This window comes from Chiloscyllium plagiosum, unplaced genomic scaffold, assembly GCF_037043375.1.
Source record: "Chiloscyllium plagiosum isolate Xiang-an unplaced genomic scaffold, Cpla_swu_hap1 HiC_scaffold_45, whole genome shotgun sequence".
In the NCBI taxonomy this organism is placed as follows: Eukaryota; Metazoa; Chordata; class Chondrichthyes; order Orectolobiformes; family Hemiscylliidae; genus Chiloscyllium; species Chiloscyllium plagiosum.
In genome coordinates, this window is record NW_028270183.1 from 24,848,180 (window position 1) to 24,866,502 (window position 18,323).

Consider the following 18,323-nt stretch of genomic DNA (forward strand, 5'->3'; position numbering starts at 1 on the left):
AACACTGTCCCAGGGTAGGCCAGGTGGAGCTGGCCATGTTGTTTGTTTGCAGCTAGTTTAAGGGAGATTGCCCTGTATCTGTCTCCATGGCCTGGAAATGATGATGATTTTTACTCAATAAATAACGCTGGCAGTACCTGGATTGGCTCTGTATATTGGAACAGTGCAGGGGGAACGTTTAGATTAGATTACTTACAGTGTGGAAACAGGCCCTTCGGCCCAACAAGTCCACACCGCCCCGCCGAAGCGTAACCCACCCATACCCCTACATTTACCCCTTACCTAACACTACGGGCAATTTCCCATGGCCAATTCACCTGATCTGCACATCTTTTGGACTGTGGGAGGAAACCGGAGCACCCGGAGGAAACCCATGCAGACACGGGGAGAATGTGCAAACTCTACACAATCAGTCGCCTGAGGCAGGAGTTGAACCCGGGTCTCTGGCGCTGTGAGGCAGCAGTGCTAACCACTGTGCCACCGTTTACTCAGTACCTAAACCTGTGCATGATCCAGAAAGTGTCTGAGAGTGTTTAAGGGAAAGATTGTGAAGGGAGTTTTACTCTGTGTCCGATGGAGATAATGTAGAAGATGACAGCAGAGGAGGGGGGAGGAGGGAGGCCCTGAACCGGGGACTTGTCTGCTACTGTCAGCTTTCCTTCTCTTTTCTCTTTCTGTCTTCCTTTAGCTCTTTCTCTTTTTTTTTCATTTAGACTTTGTTTTCTTTTAAGTCTGGAGAGTGGCGGGTGAAAGAGGAGCTGGATTTGGCTCTACCCTAGGCCCGGAGCCTCACGGCAAGTAAGGAGCAGGCTTTGGCCTGGCTAGACAGAGGCTCCGGCTCCACAGCTAGGCCCGGGGCATCACGGCAAGCAAGGAGCAGGCTTTGGCCTGGCTAGACAGAGGCTCTGGCTCCACAGCTAGGCCCGGGGCCTCACGGCAAGCAAGGAGCAGGCTTTGGCCTGGCTAGACAGAGGCTCTGGCTCCACAGCTAGGCCTGAGGAGAAGTGGTGGTCTCAGCACAGTGCGAAGGTTTCCTTGGTGTTCCTGCAGCCTGGCAGGTGGCCTCATCCAGGAGTGGAAGTCTCAGCTTGGCGTGGCTGGTCTCTTTGGTGGAGACCTGAAGTGGAGTCTCACCACGACTGCACCGTCAGGGTATTCCATCGTTCTTTAATCAGCTTTCCCCAAGCCCAGGAGCCATTAACCAAATTGTGATGAACTTTGTCATAATTTAACCTTTTTTTTATGTCTTACTTCTGTCATTGTCGTAGGTGAGGTGACTTCTTAAACATTTCCCTGTAATTCTCATGTAAAAGTACATGACAGTAAATTTCTAATCCATTCAAATTTAAACCAAAAGAATATTCTACTCCATTCTTTCCATGTTTAAGGAAATTTGAGTAGGAAGTTGTGACCTGTCAACTGATACAATTAAAGATAGATAATGAGTTTAATGAACCAACGATAATCAGCTCCTTCAGTAAATAATAACTGACTGTGTTGTTCTCATCAACGATTGTCCCAGTTATGGAGCAGAATTCATGGAGTATGTTCCGAAAATCCCGGGGAATGCACACAAACAGGTTGTAACAAGGAAACATGGTTCAAAATTAATGCCAGTAACAACTGACAGGTACAAAATGTGCCTAAACGAGATCTGCAGGGTCCAGGTTTGTGTGCACGTTGTATACAGACAGATACACGAACTCAGAGAGGGAAATGACAGTCTGTCAAACACACCGACACTCCAAATGTGAGTATTCGGGGACAGCACGTAGCCAGGAAGCTAACTGGGATGTTACTGAAACCCACAGACAGACCTGTAGTGATTGTAATGAGGTCAGGCAGGTGGCCCTCATAGGTTATGGGCTCCCTGTGAACCAGGCGCAATGGGGGAGCTGGGGCTGACAGATGTGAACAAATATCCTGTTCACTCTGAGAGCAGGCTCTGAGGCAGCTGCATCAGTATCAAGGGCCTGGCACCTATTAATAAAGGGGTACTTGGTGACACGATCCTGGCTCCTGTACAGTAATTTCAGTAACGGCAGTGTCGATGGGTTGGAGTTGGGGACCATGTGTACACAGTGTCAAAGTTTCCAGATGACACGAAGATGAGAGGCAGAGCAAAGTGTGCAGAGGACTGTGAAACTTTACAGAGGAACACACAGATACATTGAGTGAGGGGGCGAAGGTCTGGCAGATGGAATACAATGTGAATAAACGTGAACTCATCATCCATCTTGGTAGGAGTAACAGGAAAAAGGATTATTACTTGAAGGGTAAAAAGTTGCAGTTTGCTGCTGTGCAGAGAGACCTGGGAGTCCTTGTACATGAATCACAGAGGGTTGGTCATAGAGTCATAGAGATGTACAGCATGGAAACGGACCCTTCAGTCCAACCCGACCAGATATCCCAACCCAATCTAGTCCCACCTGCCAGCACCTGGCCCATATCCCTCCAAACCCTTCCTATTCATATACCCATCCAAATGCCTCTTAAATGTTGCAATTGTACCAGCCTCCACCTCTTCCTCTGGCAGCTCATTCCATACACGTACCACCCTCTGCGTGAAAAAGTCGCCCCTTAGGTCTCTTTTATATCTTTCCCCTCTCACCCTAAACCTATGTCCTCTAGTTCTGGACTCCCCGACCCCAGGGAAAAGACCCTATCCATGCCCCTCATGATTTTATAAACCTCTGCAAGGTCACCCCTCAGTTTCCGACTCTCCAGAGGAAGAAATTGAGGGTTTAGTTAAGAAAAAGAAGGAAGTATATGTCAAGTATAGACAGGATAGATCGAGTGAATCCTTAAAAGAATATAAAGGCAGTAGGAGTATACTTAAGAGGGAAATCAGGAGGGCAAAACGGGGACATGAGATAGCTTTGGCAAATAGAATTAAGGGGAATCCAGAGGGTTTTTACAAATATATTAAGGACAAAAGGATAACTAGGGAGAGAATAGGGCCCCTCAAAGATCAGCAAGGCGGCCTTTGTGTGGAGCTGCAGAAAATGGGGAAGATACTAAATGAATATTTGCATCAGTATTTACTGTGGAAAAGAAGATGGAAGATATAGACTGTAGGGAAATAGATGGTGACATCTTGCAAAATGTCCAGATTACAGAGGAGGAAGTGCTGGATGTCTTGAAACGGTTAAAGGTGGATAAATCCCCAGGACCTGATCAGGTATACCCAAGAACTTTGTGGGAAGCTAGAGAAGTGATTGCTGGGCCTCTTGCTGAGATATTTGTACCATAGATGGTCACAGGTGAGGTGCCAGAAGATTGGAGGTTGGCAAACGTGGTGCCACTGTTTAAGAAGGGTGGGTAAAGACAAACCAGGGAACTATAGACCGGTGAGCCTGACCTTGGTGGTGGGCAAGTTGTTGGAGGGAATCCTGAGGGACAGGATGTACATGTATTTGGAAAGGCAAGGACTGATTCGGGATAGTCAACTTGGCTTTGTGCGTGGGAAATCATGTCTCACAAACTTGATTGAGTTTTTTGAAGAAGTAACAAAGAAGATTGATAAGGGCAGAGCAGTGGATGTAATCGATATGGACTTCAGTAAGGCGTTCGACAAGGTTCCCCATGGGAGACTGGTTAGCAAGGTTAGATCTCATGGAATACAGGGAGAACTAGCCATTTGGATACAGAACTGGCTCAAAGGTAGAAGACCGAGGGTGGTGGTGGAGGGTTGGTTTTCAGACTGGAGGCCTGTGACCAATGGAGTGCCACAAGGATCGGTGCTGGGTCCTCTACTTTTCATCATTTACATAAATGATTTGGATGCGAGCATAAGAGGTACTGTTAGTAAGTTTGCAGATGACACCGAAATTGGAGGTGTAGTGGAACAGAGGCAGAAGAATCGAGAATTATTGGGGCTAGATGGGAAAGTAGAACTCAAAATTAGAGCCATCAACTGCCAAGTGCTAGGCAGCCTCGAGGGGCTGAGTGACCTCCTACTGCTATTTGGTGTGGAGAGATGAGAATGAATGTAACATATTGTGACACAGAGACCCTGCCAGGGAAGTTACAGTTCATCTCACACCGTGATAACCAACAACTCGGCAGGAAATGACAGCGTGTCTACATCACTGAGATATCCAGACCTAGAGAGAGAAAGCACAGAGAATCTAACACACCCGTGAATGCCCCAGGCAGAGTGGGGAGTGACGGTGTATTGAACACACTGTGAATTCAAACACAGATATGCAGGAACACACTGTAATCAGGAGAGAGTATTATGAATAGGAGTAAGGCAGGGGGTGGATTCTGGTATTCTTGCTAGTCTAACTCAGCTAATATTCTGGGGACCCAAGTTCAAATCCTGCCGGGGCAGACGGTAGAATTTGAATTAATTACGAAAAAGTCTGAAATGAAGCGTCCATGAGGGATAGAAAGGAAAGCAGGAAAGTACTCAAACAGGGAATTAAGGGAGCAAGAGAAAGGCTAGGAAATGACCAGCAATTAGGGTTAAAGTGTACATATGTTACAAACAAGAGGATAACTAGGGAGAGGATAGGACTACTCAAGGATTAGGTAGAGAAATTGTGTTTGGAGGCAGAAGATGTGGGTGAGATCCTAAATGAGTATTGGTATTCATCCAGAAAAGGGCTATGGAGGATAGTGAGATTTGTGTGGAGCAGGCTAATATGCTACAGCATATTGAGATCAAGAAGCAATTGATGTTGGGTCTCTTTAAGAGCATTAAGGTGGATAAGTCCCCAGGGCCCGATGGTATCTACCCCAGGTTATCGAGAGAGGCGAGAGAGGAAATGTTCTGGGGCTTTGACTAAGATCTTTGTATCCTCATTAGCCAATGGAGAGGTCCCAGGGAACTGACAATGTTGTTCCTGTATTCAAGAAGGGAAGTAGGGATAATCCAGGAAACCATAAACCAGTGAGTCTCACATTTATAGAAGCTGTTGGAGATAATTCTTAGGGATCGGATTTGTGTGCATTTGGAAAAGTATGGTCTAATCAGGGACAGTCAGTATGGCTTTGTGCAGGGCAGCTCATGTCTTACTAACTTGATTGAATTTTTCAAGGAGTTGATGATGGTGATTCATGAGGGTGGAGCAGTGGGTTTTATTTACATAGATTTTAGTCAGGCTTTCAACAAAGTCCCTCATGCTGGCTCATCCAGAAGACTAAGGTACATGGGATCCACGGTGACTTGGATTCAGAGTTTAGATTAGAGTGGTGCTGGAAAAGCACAGCAATTCCGGCAGAATCCGAGGAGCAGGAAAATCGATGTTCCGGGCAAAAAGCCCTTCATCAGGAAAATACGTCGATTTTCCTGCTCCTCGGATGCTGCCGGACCTGCTGTGCTTTTCCAGCGCCACTCTGATCTAGACTCTGGTTTCCAGCATCTGCAGCCCTCACTTTCGCCTGCATGGATTCAGAATTGACTTGCCCATAGAAGGCCAAGGGTTGTGGTGAAACGGTGTTTTTCAGGCTAGTGGTGTTCCGCAGGGATCTGTATTTGTGAGACATATGTATATATAAACATAGCGTGAATGAAAATGTAGATGGATGCCTCAGTACATTTGCAGACAACACAAAGATTGGTGGAGTTGTGGAGAGTGTAGGAGGTTGTCAAAGGATACAGTGGGATGTGGATCTGTTGCAGATATGGGCAGAGAAAGAGCAGGTGGAATTTAATCCAGGCAAGTGTGAGATGTTGCACTTTGGGAGATCACATGTTAAGGAAAAGTATCCAGTTTATGGCAGGACCCTGAACAGCGCTGACGTACAGGGGGATCTTGGGGTCCAAGCCCATAGCTCCCTGAAAGCAGCCAACAAGTAGATAAGGTGGGAAAGAAGGCCTTTGACATGCTCGCCTTCTATTGGGTGGGGAACTGAGTACAAGAGTCAGGATGACCTCTTGGAATGTTAGAAGACTTTGGCTAGGCCATGCTCAGAGTATTGAGTTCAGTGCTGCTCGCCACATGACAGGAAGGATGTGGAGGATTTGGAGAGGGCGCACAAGGGGTTTCCCAGGATGCTGCCTGGATCAGAGGGCAATGAGCTACAAGGAGGGACTAGAAAAACTCCGGGTGTTTTCTCTGGAGCAGTGGAGGCTGAGGGAAGACTTGATAGAAGCCTATAAAATTATGAGATATGTCAGTCAGGCTGACAATCAGAATGTTCTTCTCACAGTTGAAATGAGTCGTTGTTATGGGTGATTTCAACTTCCCCAACATTGATAGGAACCTCCTTAGTACAGATGGTCTGGATGGAGCTGATTTTGTCAGGTGTGTCCAGGAGGGATTCCTGACTCAATATGTAGATAGGCCGACTGGGAGGGGGGAGGCCATATTGGATTTGGTGCTTGGCAACAAACTAGGTCAGGTGTCGGATCTCTGGGTGCGCTAGTGATCACAACTGCCTCACCTTTACCATTGGCATGGAGGGGGATAGTAACAGACAGTATGGGAAGGTATTTAATTGGGAGAGGGGAAATTATACTGCTATTAGACAGGAGCTGGGGAATGTAAAATGGGAACAGTTGTTCTACAGAAAACGCACAACAGAAACTGTTTGCTGTGGGTGTTGGATAACGTTGTCCAACTGAGACAGGCAAGGAATGGTCAGGTGAAGGAGCCTTGGATGACAAGAGAAGAGAAGCTTCTCATCAAAAGGAAGAAGGCAACTTACTTAAGGCTGAGGAAGCAAGGATCTGGCACAGCTTTAGAGGATTACAGGGTAGCTAGGAAAGAACTCAAAAAATGGACTGAGCAGAGCTAGGAGGGGGCACGAAAAAGCCTTGGTGGGAAGGATCAGGGAAAACCCAAAGGTGTTCTACACATGTGAGGAATAAGAGAATGATCAGGGAGGGGGTAGGGCCGATCAGGGATAGTGGAGGGAACTTGTGTCTAGATTCTGAAGAGATTGGGGAGGCCCTCCACGAGTTTGCTTGCCTCAGTATTCACTAGAGAGAGGTCACCAAGATTCGGAGATGCCGGTGTTGGACTGGGCTGGACAAAGTTAAAAATCACACAACACCAGGTTATAGTCCAACAGGTTTAATTGGAAGTACACTAGCTTTCGGAGCGCCGCTCCTTCATCAGGTGGTAGTGGAGAATAAGATCATAATTCACAGAATTTCTAGCAAACGTTTACAGTGTGATGTCACTGATTGCTTGTTAAGTCTCCCACCTCTTAAAATAACCACGTTGGTTTCAGTTCTTTCAAATGTAAATCACAAAACTTTTTTTAAAAGTTACATTCTCAAGTGAACTTTAACAATTGGTGCCATGTCGGCCCAGAGAATGCATTGAAGGTGTGAGCTGCTCTGTGTGAGGCTGTCTGTCCCACAAGGTTCAGACTGATTCTAAGCTAAAATAAAACAGATTACAGAAACTTACATAGATTCATGCGATTTTTGAGCAAAGTAAAATATAATTCTGCAGGTACAAATTCACCCACAAACTTCTGTGTGTGTGTGTGTGTGAGTGTAAAGGGGTATAAGTCTGTGAGTGTGCGAGTGTGGGAGTGTACATGTGAGCGTTTGACAGAGGGTCGACATGAGGGTAAGGGTCTGTTCGACTGTAACCTGGTGTTGTGTGATTTTTAACTAGAGATGTTGATAGCGAGAACACCGTGGACCAGGTTAATAGGCTTGAACAGACTGAGATTAAGGAATTGGATGTGATGAAAATTTTGGAAGGTATTAAGATAGGTAAGTGCCCAGGGCTGGACCAGGTATATCGAAGGTTACTACGGGAAGTGAGGAAGGAGATCGCTGCGCCTCTGGTGATGATCGTTACATCCTCACTCTGCACAGGAGTAGTACCAGATGGATGGAGGGAGGTGAATGTAGTTCCTCTATTCAAGAAAGGGAATAGGGAAATCCCTGGGAATTACAGACCAGTCAGTCTTACGTCTGTGGTAAGCATGGTACTGGAAAAGATTCCATGAGAATGAATTTATGACTATTTGGAAAAACATATTAGATTAAAGATCGTTAGCATGGCTTTGTGAGGGGCAGGTCATGCCTCACAAGCCTTACTGAGTTCTTTGAGGATGTGACGAAAGTCGAGCAGTGGATGTGGAGTATCTGGATTTCAGTAAGGCTTTTGATAATGTTCTCCATGGTAGGCTGAGTCAGAAAGTTAGAAGGCATGGGATCCAGGGAAACGTGTCTGTCTGGATACAGAATTGGCTGGCCAAAAGACGACAGCGAGTGGTAGTGGATGGAAAGTATTCTGCCTGGAGGTCGGTGACCAGTGGTGCCCCACAGGAATCTGTTCTTGGGTCTCTGCTCTTTGTAGTTTTTATAAACGACTTGGATGAAGAAGTGGAAGGGTGGGTTAGTAGGTTAACCGATGACACAAAGCTCGGTGGGGTTGTAGACAGTGTCGAGGGCTGCTGCAAGCTACAACAAGGCATTGACAGGATGTAGAGCTGGGCTGAGATGGAGTTCAACCTGGATAAAAGTGAAGTGATTCATTTTGGAAGGTCTAATACTGAATACAGGACTAAAGGCAGGATTCTTGGCAGTGTGGAGGAACAGTGGGATCTTGGGGTCCACGTATACAGATCCCACAATGTTGCTAACCAAGTTGATAGGGTTATTAAGAAGGCGTATGGTGTGTTGGCTTTCATTAACAGGGGGCTTTGCACACTGGAGAGAAGGAGAAAGAGAGGTGTACAAGGTAATGAGAAGCAGAGATAGAGGAGATCGCCAGTGACTTTTCCCCAAGGCAGAAATGGCTGTCATGAGGAATTATAATTTCAAGGTGATGGGAGGAAGGTTTAGGGGAGATGTCAGAGGTAGGTTCCTTACACAGAGAGTGGTGGGTGTGTGGAACGCACTGCCAGCAGTGGTGGAGTCAGAGACTTTAGGGAGATTTAAGCGACTGCTGGACACGCACATGAACAGCAGTAAATTGTGGGCTGTGTAGATTAGGTTGGTCTTCGATTCTGATAAACCCTCAGCACAACATCTGTACTGCGCTGGACTGTTTGACGTTCTACGTTCTATGGAATGTCTAATATTAGGAGGTGTGCAGTCAAGGTCAGAGGGGGAAAGTTCAAAGGAAGTGTGAGGGGCAAGGTTTTTAAACCCAGAGAGTGGTATGAGTGTGGAACACACTGCCAAGGTGATGGGAGCAGATACAGAAGGGTCATTGAAGGGGCTTTTAGATAAGCACATGAATATGCAAGGAATGTTGGGATTAGTTTCATGAATCAGTACTGCTCCATGTTGAACAACATTTGGAGGAAGCAGTGCGGATGGTAAGGGCACATTATGTACCCTGGGTGGGGGATTTCAATGTTCACCACCAAAGAGTGGGTCAGCAGCAGGACTACTGACCGAGCTGGTCAGGTCCTAAAGGGCATCGCCGCTAGACTGGGTCTGCAGCAGGTGGGGAGGGAACCAACAAGAGGGAAAAACATCCCTGACCTCACCCTTACCAATCTGCCAGCTGCAGATACATCTGTCCATGACAGTCTCAGTAAAAGTGACCAGAACACTATCCGTGTGGAGACAAAGTCCTGCCTTCACATTGAGAATAACCTCCATCATGTTGTGTGACACTATCACCACGTTAAATGGGACAGACTTCACACAGATCGAGCACTGGGCGGCCATGAGGCACTGTGGGCCACCAACAGCAGCAGAGCTGTACTCCAGCACAATCTGTAACCTCGTGGCCCGGCATATCCCCCACTCAACCATTCCCATCACACCAGGGGATCAACCCTGGTTGAATGGGGAGTGCAGGAGGGTATGCCAGGAGCAGCACCCTGAAGATGAGGTGTCGACCCAGTGAAGCTACTGAACAGGACTAACTTCTACATCAATTCCTGAAGAAGGGCTTATGCCCGAAACGTCGATTCTCCTGTTCCCTGGATGCTGCCTGACCTGCTGCGCTTTTCCAGCAACATATTTTCAGCTACTTGTACATCAAACAAAATAAGCAGCATGTGATAGACAGAGCTAAGCGATCCCACAACCAACAGATCAGATCGAAGCTTTGCAATCCTCTCATATCCAGTCGGGAATGGTGGTGGATGATTAAACAATTCACTGGGAGGAGGCAGCTCCACACATATCCCCATCCTCAATGATGGAAGATCCCAGCACATCAAGGTCAAAGATAAGGCTGAAGCTTTCACAGCAATCTTCAGCCAGGAGTACTGAGTGGATGATCCTCCAGTGGTCCCCAACAGTCTCCAGCCAATTCGATTCACTCCATGTGATACCAAGAAACAGGGTTGGAGACACGGAATACTGCAAAGGCTCCAGGCTCTGACAACATTCCGGCAATAGGACTGAAGATGTGTGCTCCAGAACTTGCCGCTCCCCTGGCCAAGCTGTTCCAGTACAGTTACAAGACTGGCATCTACCCGACAATGTGGAGAATTGTCCAGAAATGTCCTGGACAGAAAAAGGAGGACAAATCCAAACTGGCTAATTACCGCCCCATCAGTCTACTCTCCATCATCAGGAAAGTGACAGAAGGGGACATCAACAGCACTATCAAGCAGCACTTGCTCAGCAATAACCTGCTCAGTGACACACAGTTTTGGGCTCCCCCAGGGTCACTCAGCTCCTGACCTCATCACAGCCTTGGGGTCAAACATGGACAAAAGAGCTGAATTCCTGAGGGGGAGGGAAGAGGGACAAGCCCTTATCATCAAGGCTGCATTTAACCGAGTGTGGTATTAAGGGCCAAAGAGTGCAGTGCTGGAAGAGCACAGCAGTTCAGGCAACATCCGAGGAGCAGTAAAATCGATGTTTCGGGCAAAAGCCCTTCACCAGGAATAAAGGCAGAGAGCCTGAAGGGTGGAGAGATAAGCTAGAGGAGGGTGGGGGTGGGGAGGAAGTAGCATAGAGTACAATAGGTGAGTGGGGGAGGGGATGAAGGTGATAGGTCAGGGAGGAGAGGGTGGAGTGGATAGGTGGAAAAGGAGCTAGGCAGGTCGGACAAGTCCGGACAAGTCATGGGGACAGTGTTGAGCTGGAAGTTTGAAACTAGGATGAGGTGGGGGAAGGGGAAATGAGGAAGCTGTTGAAGTCCACATTGATGCCCTGGGGTTGAAGTGTTCCGAGGGGGAAGATGAGGCGTTCTTCCTCCAGGCGTCTGGTGGTGAGGGAGTGGCGGTGAAGGAGGCCCAGGACCTCCATGTCCTCGGCAGAGTGGGAGGGGGAGTTGAAATGTTGGGCCACAGGGCGGTGTGGTTGATTGGTGCGGGTGTCCCGGAGATGTTCCCTAAAGCGCTTTGCTAGGAGGCGCCCAGTCTCCCCAATGTAGAGGAGACCGCATCGGGAGCAACGGATACAATAAATGATATTAGTGGATGTGCAGGTAAAACTTTGATGGATGTGGAAGGCTCCTTTAGGGCCTTGGATGGAGGTGAGGGAGGAGGTGTGGGCGCAGGTTTTACAGTTCCTGCGGTGGCAGTGGAAGGTGCCAGGATGGGAGGGTGGGTCGTAGGGGGGCGTGGACCTGACCAGGTAGTCACGGAGGGAACGGTCTTTGCGGAAGGCGGAGAGGGGTGGGGAGGGAAATATATCCCTGGTGGTGGGGTCCGTTTGGAGGTGGCGGAAATGTCGGTGGATGATTTGGTTTATGCGAAGGTTGGTAGGGTGGAAGGTGAGCACCAGGGGCGTTCTGTCCTTGTTACGGTTGGAGGGGTGGGGTTTGAGGGTGGAGGTGTGGGATGTGGATGAGATGCGTTGGAGGGCATCTTCAACCACGTGGGAAGGGAAATTGCGGTCTCTAAAGAAGGAGGCCATCTGGTGTGTTCTGTGGTGGAACTGGTCCTCCTGGGAGCCGATATGGCGGAGGCGGAGGAATTGGGAATACGGGATGGCATTTTTGCAGGAGGTAGGGTGGGAAGAGGTGTAATCCAGGTAGCTGTGGGAGTCGGTGGGTTTGTAAAAACTGTCAGTGTCAAGTCGGTCGTCATTAATGGAGATGGAGAGGTCCAGGAAGGGGAGGGAGGTGTCAGAGATGGTCCAGGTAAATTTAAGGTCAGGGTGGAATGTGTTGGTGAAGTTGATGAATTGCTCAACCTCCTCGCAGGAGCACGAGATGGCGCCAATGCAGTCATCAATGTAGCGGAGGAAGACGTGGGGAGTGGTGTCAGTGTAATTACGGAAGATCAACTGCTCTACGGAGCCAACAAAGAGACAGGCATAGCTGGGACCCATACTGTGCCCATGGCTACCCCTTTGGTCTGGAGGAAGTGGGAGGATTCGAAGGAGAAATTGTTCAGGGGGAGGACCAGTTCGGCCAAACGACTGAGAGTGTCGGTGGAAGGGTACTGTTGGGGACGTCGGGAGAGGAAGAAACGGAGGGCTTGGAGACATAGAACATAGAACAGTACAGCACAGAACAGGCCCTTCAGCCCACAATGTTGTGCCGACCATTGATCCTCATGTATGCACCCTCAAATTTCTGGGACCATATTCATGTCCAGCAGTCTCTTAAATGTCCCCAATGACCCTGCCTCCACAACTGCTGCTGGCAACGCATCCCATGCTCTCACAACTCTCTGTGTAAAGAACCCGCCTCTGACATCCCCTCTATACTTTCCTCCAACCAGCTTAAAACTATGACCTCTCGTGTTAGTCATTTCTGCCCTGGGATATAGTGTCTGGCTATCGACTCTATCTATGCCTCTCATTACCTTGTATACCTCAATTAGGTCCCCTCTTCTCCTCCTTTTCTCCAATGAAAAAAGTCTGAACTCAGTCAACCTCTCTTCATAAATTAAGCCCTCCAGTCCAGGCAGCATCCTGGTAAACCTCCTCTGAACCCTCTCCAAAGCATCCACATCTTTCCTATAATAGGGCGACCAGAACTGGATGCAATATTCCAAGTGCGATCTAACCAAAGTTTTATAGAGCTGCAACAAGATCTCACGACTCTTAAACTCAATCCCCCTGTTAATGAAAGCCAAAACACCATATGCTTTCTTAACAACCCTGTCCACTTGGGTGGCCATTTTAAGGGATCTATGTACCTGCACACCAAGATCCCTCTGTTCCTCCACACTGCTAAGAATCCTATCCTTAATCCTGTACTCAGCTTTCAAATTCGACCTTCCAAAATGCATCACCTCGCATTTATTCAGGTTGAACTCCATCTGCCACCTCTCAGCCCATCTCTGCATCCTGTCAATGTCCCACTGCAGCCTACAGCAGCCCTCTATACTGTCAAAGACACCTCCAACCTTTGTGCTGACCCATCGTTCAATCCCCTCATCCATGTCATTAATAAAAATTACAAACAATAGAGGCCCAAGGACAGAGCCCTGTGGAACACCACTCACCACTGACTTCCAGGCAGAATATTTTCCTTCTACTACCACTTGCTGTCTTCTGTTGGCCAGCCAATTCTGTATCCAGAAAGCTAAGTTCCCCTGTATCCCATTCCTCCTGACCTTCTGAATGAGCCTACCATGGGGACCCTTATCAAATGCCTTGCTGAAGTCCATATACACCACATCCACAACTCGACCCTCATCAACTTTTCTAGTCACATGCTCAAAGAACTCGATAAGGTTTGTGAGGCATGACCTGCCCCTCACAAAGCCGTGTTGACTGCATTTAATCAAGCCATGCTCTTCCAGATGGTCATAAATCCTATCCCTCAGAATCCTTTCTAACACCGTGCAGACGACAGACGTGAGACTTACTGGTCTGTAATTGCAGGGGATTTCCCTATTTCCTTTCTTGAAGAGAGGAATTACATTTGCCTCTCTCCAGTCCTCAGGTACGACTCAAGTGGAGAGCGAGGATGCAAAGATCTTCGCTAGTGGTGAAGCAATTGCATTTCTTGTTTCCCATAGCAGCCGAGGGCAAATCTGGTCCGGGCCTGGTGACTTGTCAATCTTAATGTTTGACAAAATTTTCAGCATGTCAGCTTCCTCTATCTCTATCCATTCCAGCATGCACACCTGCTCTTCAAAGGTTTCATACACTACAAAGTTTGTTTATTTCGTAAAGTCAGAAGCAAAAAACTCATTTGGAAACACATTTCCTTGTTACAACCTGTTTGTGTACATTCCTCAGGGTTAACAATAGAATACACTCTATACATTCACCTCAAACAGGTCAATATTACTGAGCAAAAGATAGGAAGGAATTTATTTGAACACTGTCACTTCCCCATCTGGCTCTGGGTCTCACAGAGTGTGGGTCTCCTCACACTCTCCAAAGGTGTGTACGTTAGGGTGGATTGGCCATGGGAAATTGCCCCAGAGTGTTCAGAGATGTGCAGGTTAGGGTGGATTGGTCATGGGAAATTGCCCCATAGTGTTCAGGGATGTGCAGGTTAGGGTGGATTGGCCATGGGAAATTGCCCCATAGTGTTCAGGGGTGTGCAGGTTAGGGTGGATTGACCATGGGAAATTGTCCCATAGTGTTCAGGGATGTTCAGGTTAGGGTGGATTGACCATGAGAAATTGCCCCATAGTGTCCAGGGAAGTGCAGGTTAGGGTAGATTGGCAACAGGACTTTGCACCATAGTGTTCAGGGCTGCGTAGGTTAGGGTGGATTGGTCATGGGAAATTGTCTCATATTGTTCAGGGATGTGCAGATCAGGGTGGGTTGGCTATGGGAAACTGCCCCATAGCGTCCAGGGATGTGCAGGTTAGGGTGGATTGGCCATGAGAAATTGCCCCATAGTGCCCAGGGGTGTGCAGGTTAGGGTGGATTGCCCATGGAAAATTGCCCATAGTGTTCAGGGATGTGTAGGTTAGGGTGGATTGTCAATGGCAAATTGCCCATAATGTTCTGGGATGTGCAGGTTAGGCTGGATTGGCAACAGGAAATGGCAAAGTGTTCAGGGATGTGCAGGTTATGGTAGATTGGCCATAGGAAATTGCCACATAGTGCCCAGGGATGTGCAGGTTTGGGTGGATTGGCCAAGGGAAATTGTCTCATTGTGTTCAGGGATGTGTAGGTTAGGGTGGATTGTCAATGGCAAATTGCCAATAATTTTTCTGGCATGTGCAGGTGAGGCTGGATTGGCAACAGGAAATGGCCAAGTGTTCAGGGATGTGCAGGTTAGGGTGGATTGGCCATTGGATATTGCCCCATAGTGTTCAGGGACGTGCAGGTTAGGGTGGATTGGCCAAGGGAAATTGTGTCACATTGTTCAGGGTTGTGCAGATCAGGGTGGATTGGCCATGGGAAACTGCCCCATAGTGCCCAGGGATGTGCAGGTTAGGGTGGATTGGCCATGGGAAACTGCCCCATAGTGCCCAGGGATGTGCAGGTTAGGGTGGATTGGCCATCGGAAATTGCCCCATAATGTTCAGTGATGTGCAGATCAGGGTGGATTGGCCATGGGAAACTGCCCCATAGAGTTCAGGGATGTGCAGGTTAGGGTGGATTGGCCGTGGGAAATTGCCCCATAGTGTTCAGGGGTGTGCAGGTTAGGGTGGATTGGCCATGGGATATTGCCCCATAGTGTTCAGAGATGTGCAGGTCAGGATGGATCGGCGACAGGAAATTGCCATATAGTGTCCAGTGATGTGCAGGTTAGGGTGGATTGGCCATGGGAAATTGCCCCAGAGTGTTCAGAGATGTGCAGGTAAGGGTGGATTGGTCATGGGAAATTGCCCCATAGTGTTCAGGGATGTGCAGGTTAGGGTGGATTGGCCATGGGAAATTGCCCCATAGTGTTCAGGGGTGTGCAGGTTAGGGTGGATTGACCATGGGAAATTGTCCCATAGTGTTCAGGGATGTTCAGGTTAGGGTGGATTGACCATGAGAAATTGCCCCATAGTGTCCAGGGAAGTGCAGGTTAGGGTGGATTGGCAACAGGACTTTGCACCATAGTGTTCAGGGCTGCGTAGGTTAGGGTGGATTGGCCATGGGAAATTGTCTCATATTGTTCAGGGATGTGCAGATCAGGGTGGGTTGGGTATGGGAAACTGACCCATAGCGTCCAGCGATGTGCAGGATAGGGTGGATTGGCCATGAGAAATTGCCCCATAGTGCCCAGGGATGTGCAGGTTAGGGTGGATTTGCCATGGGAAATTGCCCCATAGTGTCCAGGGATGTGCAGGTTAGGGTGGATTGGCCACGGGATATTGTCCCATAGTGTTCAGGGACGTGCATGTTCGGGTGGATTGTTCATGGGAAATTACCACATAGTGTCCAGGAATGTGCAGGTTAGGGTGGATTGGCCATGGGAAATTGTCCCACAGTGTTCAGGGACGTGCAGGTTAGGGTGGTTTGGCCATTGGAAATTGCCCCATAGTGTCCAGGGATGTGCAGGTTAGGGTGGATTGGCCATGGGAAATTGTCTCACATTGTTCAGGGATGTGCAGGTTAGGGAGGATTGGCCATGGGAAACTGCCCCATAGTGTTAAGGGATGTGCAGGTTAGGGTGGATTGGCCATGGGATATTGCCCCATAGTGTTCAGGGATGTGCAGGTTAGGGTGGATTGGCTATGGGAAATTGCCACATACTGTCCAGGGATGTGCAGGTTAGAGTGGATTGGCCATGGGAAATTGCCACATACTGTCCAGGGATGTACAGGTTCGGGTGTATTGGCCATGGGAAATTGTCCCATAGTGCCCAGGGATGTGCAGGTTAGGGTGGATTGGCCATGGGAAATTGCCACATACTGTCCAGGGATGTACAGGTTAGGGTGTATTGGCCATGGGAAATTGTCCCATAGTGCCCAGGGATGTGCAGGTTAGGGTGGATTGGCCATGGGAAATTGCCACATACTGTCCAGGGATGTGCAGGTTCGGGTGTTTTGGCCATGGGAAATTGCCCCGTTGTGTCCAGAGGCACAAAGGTTCGGGTGTATTGGCCATGGGAACTTGTCTCATTGTGTTCAGGGATGTGTAGGTTAGGGTGGATTGGCAATGGGAAATTGCCCATATTGTTCAGGGATGTGCAGGTTAGGGTGGATTGGCCAAGGGAAATTGTCTCATTGCATTCAGGGATGTGTAGGTTAGGGTGGATTGTCAATGGCAAATTGCCCATAAAGTTCTGGCATGTGCAGGTTAGACTGGATTGGCAACAGGAAATGGCCAAGTGTTCAGGGATGTGCAGGTTAGGGTAGATTGGCCATAGGAAATTGCCCCATAGTGTTCAGGGATGTGCAGGTTTGGGTGGATTGGCCATGGGAAATTGTCCCATAGGGTTCAGGGATGTGCAGATTAGGGTGAATTGGCCATGGGAAATTGTCTCACATTGTTCAGGGTTGTGCAGATCAGGGTGGATTGGCCATCGGAAATTGCCCCATAATGTTCAGTGATGTGCAGGTTAGGGTGGATTGGCCATGCTAAATTGCCCCATAGTGTCCAGGGATGTGCAGGTTAGGGTGGATTGGCCATGCTAAATTGCCCCATAGTGTTCAGGGATGTGCAGGTTAGGGTGGATTGGCCATGGGAAATTGTCCCATAGTGTTCAGGGATGTGCAATTTCTGGTGCATTAGCCATGGGAAATTGCCCCATAGTGCCCAGGGATGTGCAGGTTAGGGTGGATTGCCCATGGGAAATTGTCCCATAATGTTTAGTGATGTGCAGGTTAGGGTGGATTGGCCATGGGAATTTGCCCCATAATGTTCGTGATGTGCAGGTTAGGGTGGATTAGCCATGGGAAATTGTCCCATAGTGCCGAGGGATGTGCAGGTTAGGGTGGATTGGCCATGGGAAATTGTCCCATAGGGTTCAGGAATGTGCAGGTTAGGGTGGATTGGCCATGGGAAATTGTCCCACAGTGTTCAGGGATGTGCAGGTTAGGGTGGATTGGCCATGGGAAATTGCCCCATAATGTTCAGGGATGTGTAGGTTGGGGTGGATTGGCAACAGGAAATAGCCCCATAGTGTTCAGGGATGTGCAGGTTAGGGTGGATTGGCCATGGGAAATTGCCCATAGTGTTCAGGGATATGCAGGTTAGGGTGGATTAGCCATGGGAAATTGTCCCATAGTGTTCAGGGATGTGCAGGTTAGGGTGGATTGGCCATGGGAAATTGTCCCATAGTGTTCAGGGATGTGCCGTTTCTGGTGTATCGGCAATGGGAAATTGTCATATAGTGTCCAGGGATGTGCAGGTTAGGATGGATTGGGCATGGGAAATTGCCCCATAATGTTTAGTGATGTGCAGGTTAGGGTGGATTGGCCATGGGAAATTGCCCCATAGTGTCCAGGGATGTGAAGGTTAGGGTGGATTAGCCATGGGAAATTGCCCCATAGTGCCCAGGGATGTGCAGGTTAGTGTGGATTAGCCATGGGAAATTCCCCCATAGTGGCCAGGGTTGTGCAGGTTAGGGTGGATTAGCCATGGGAAATTGTACCATCGTGTTCAGGGATGTGCAGGTCAGGGTGGATTGGCC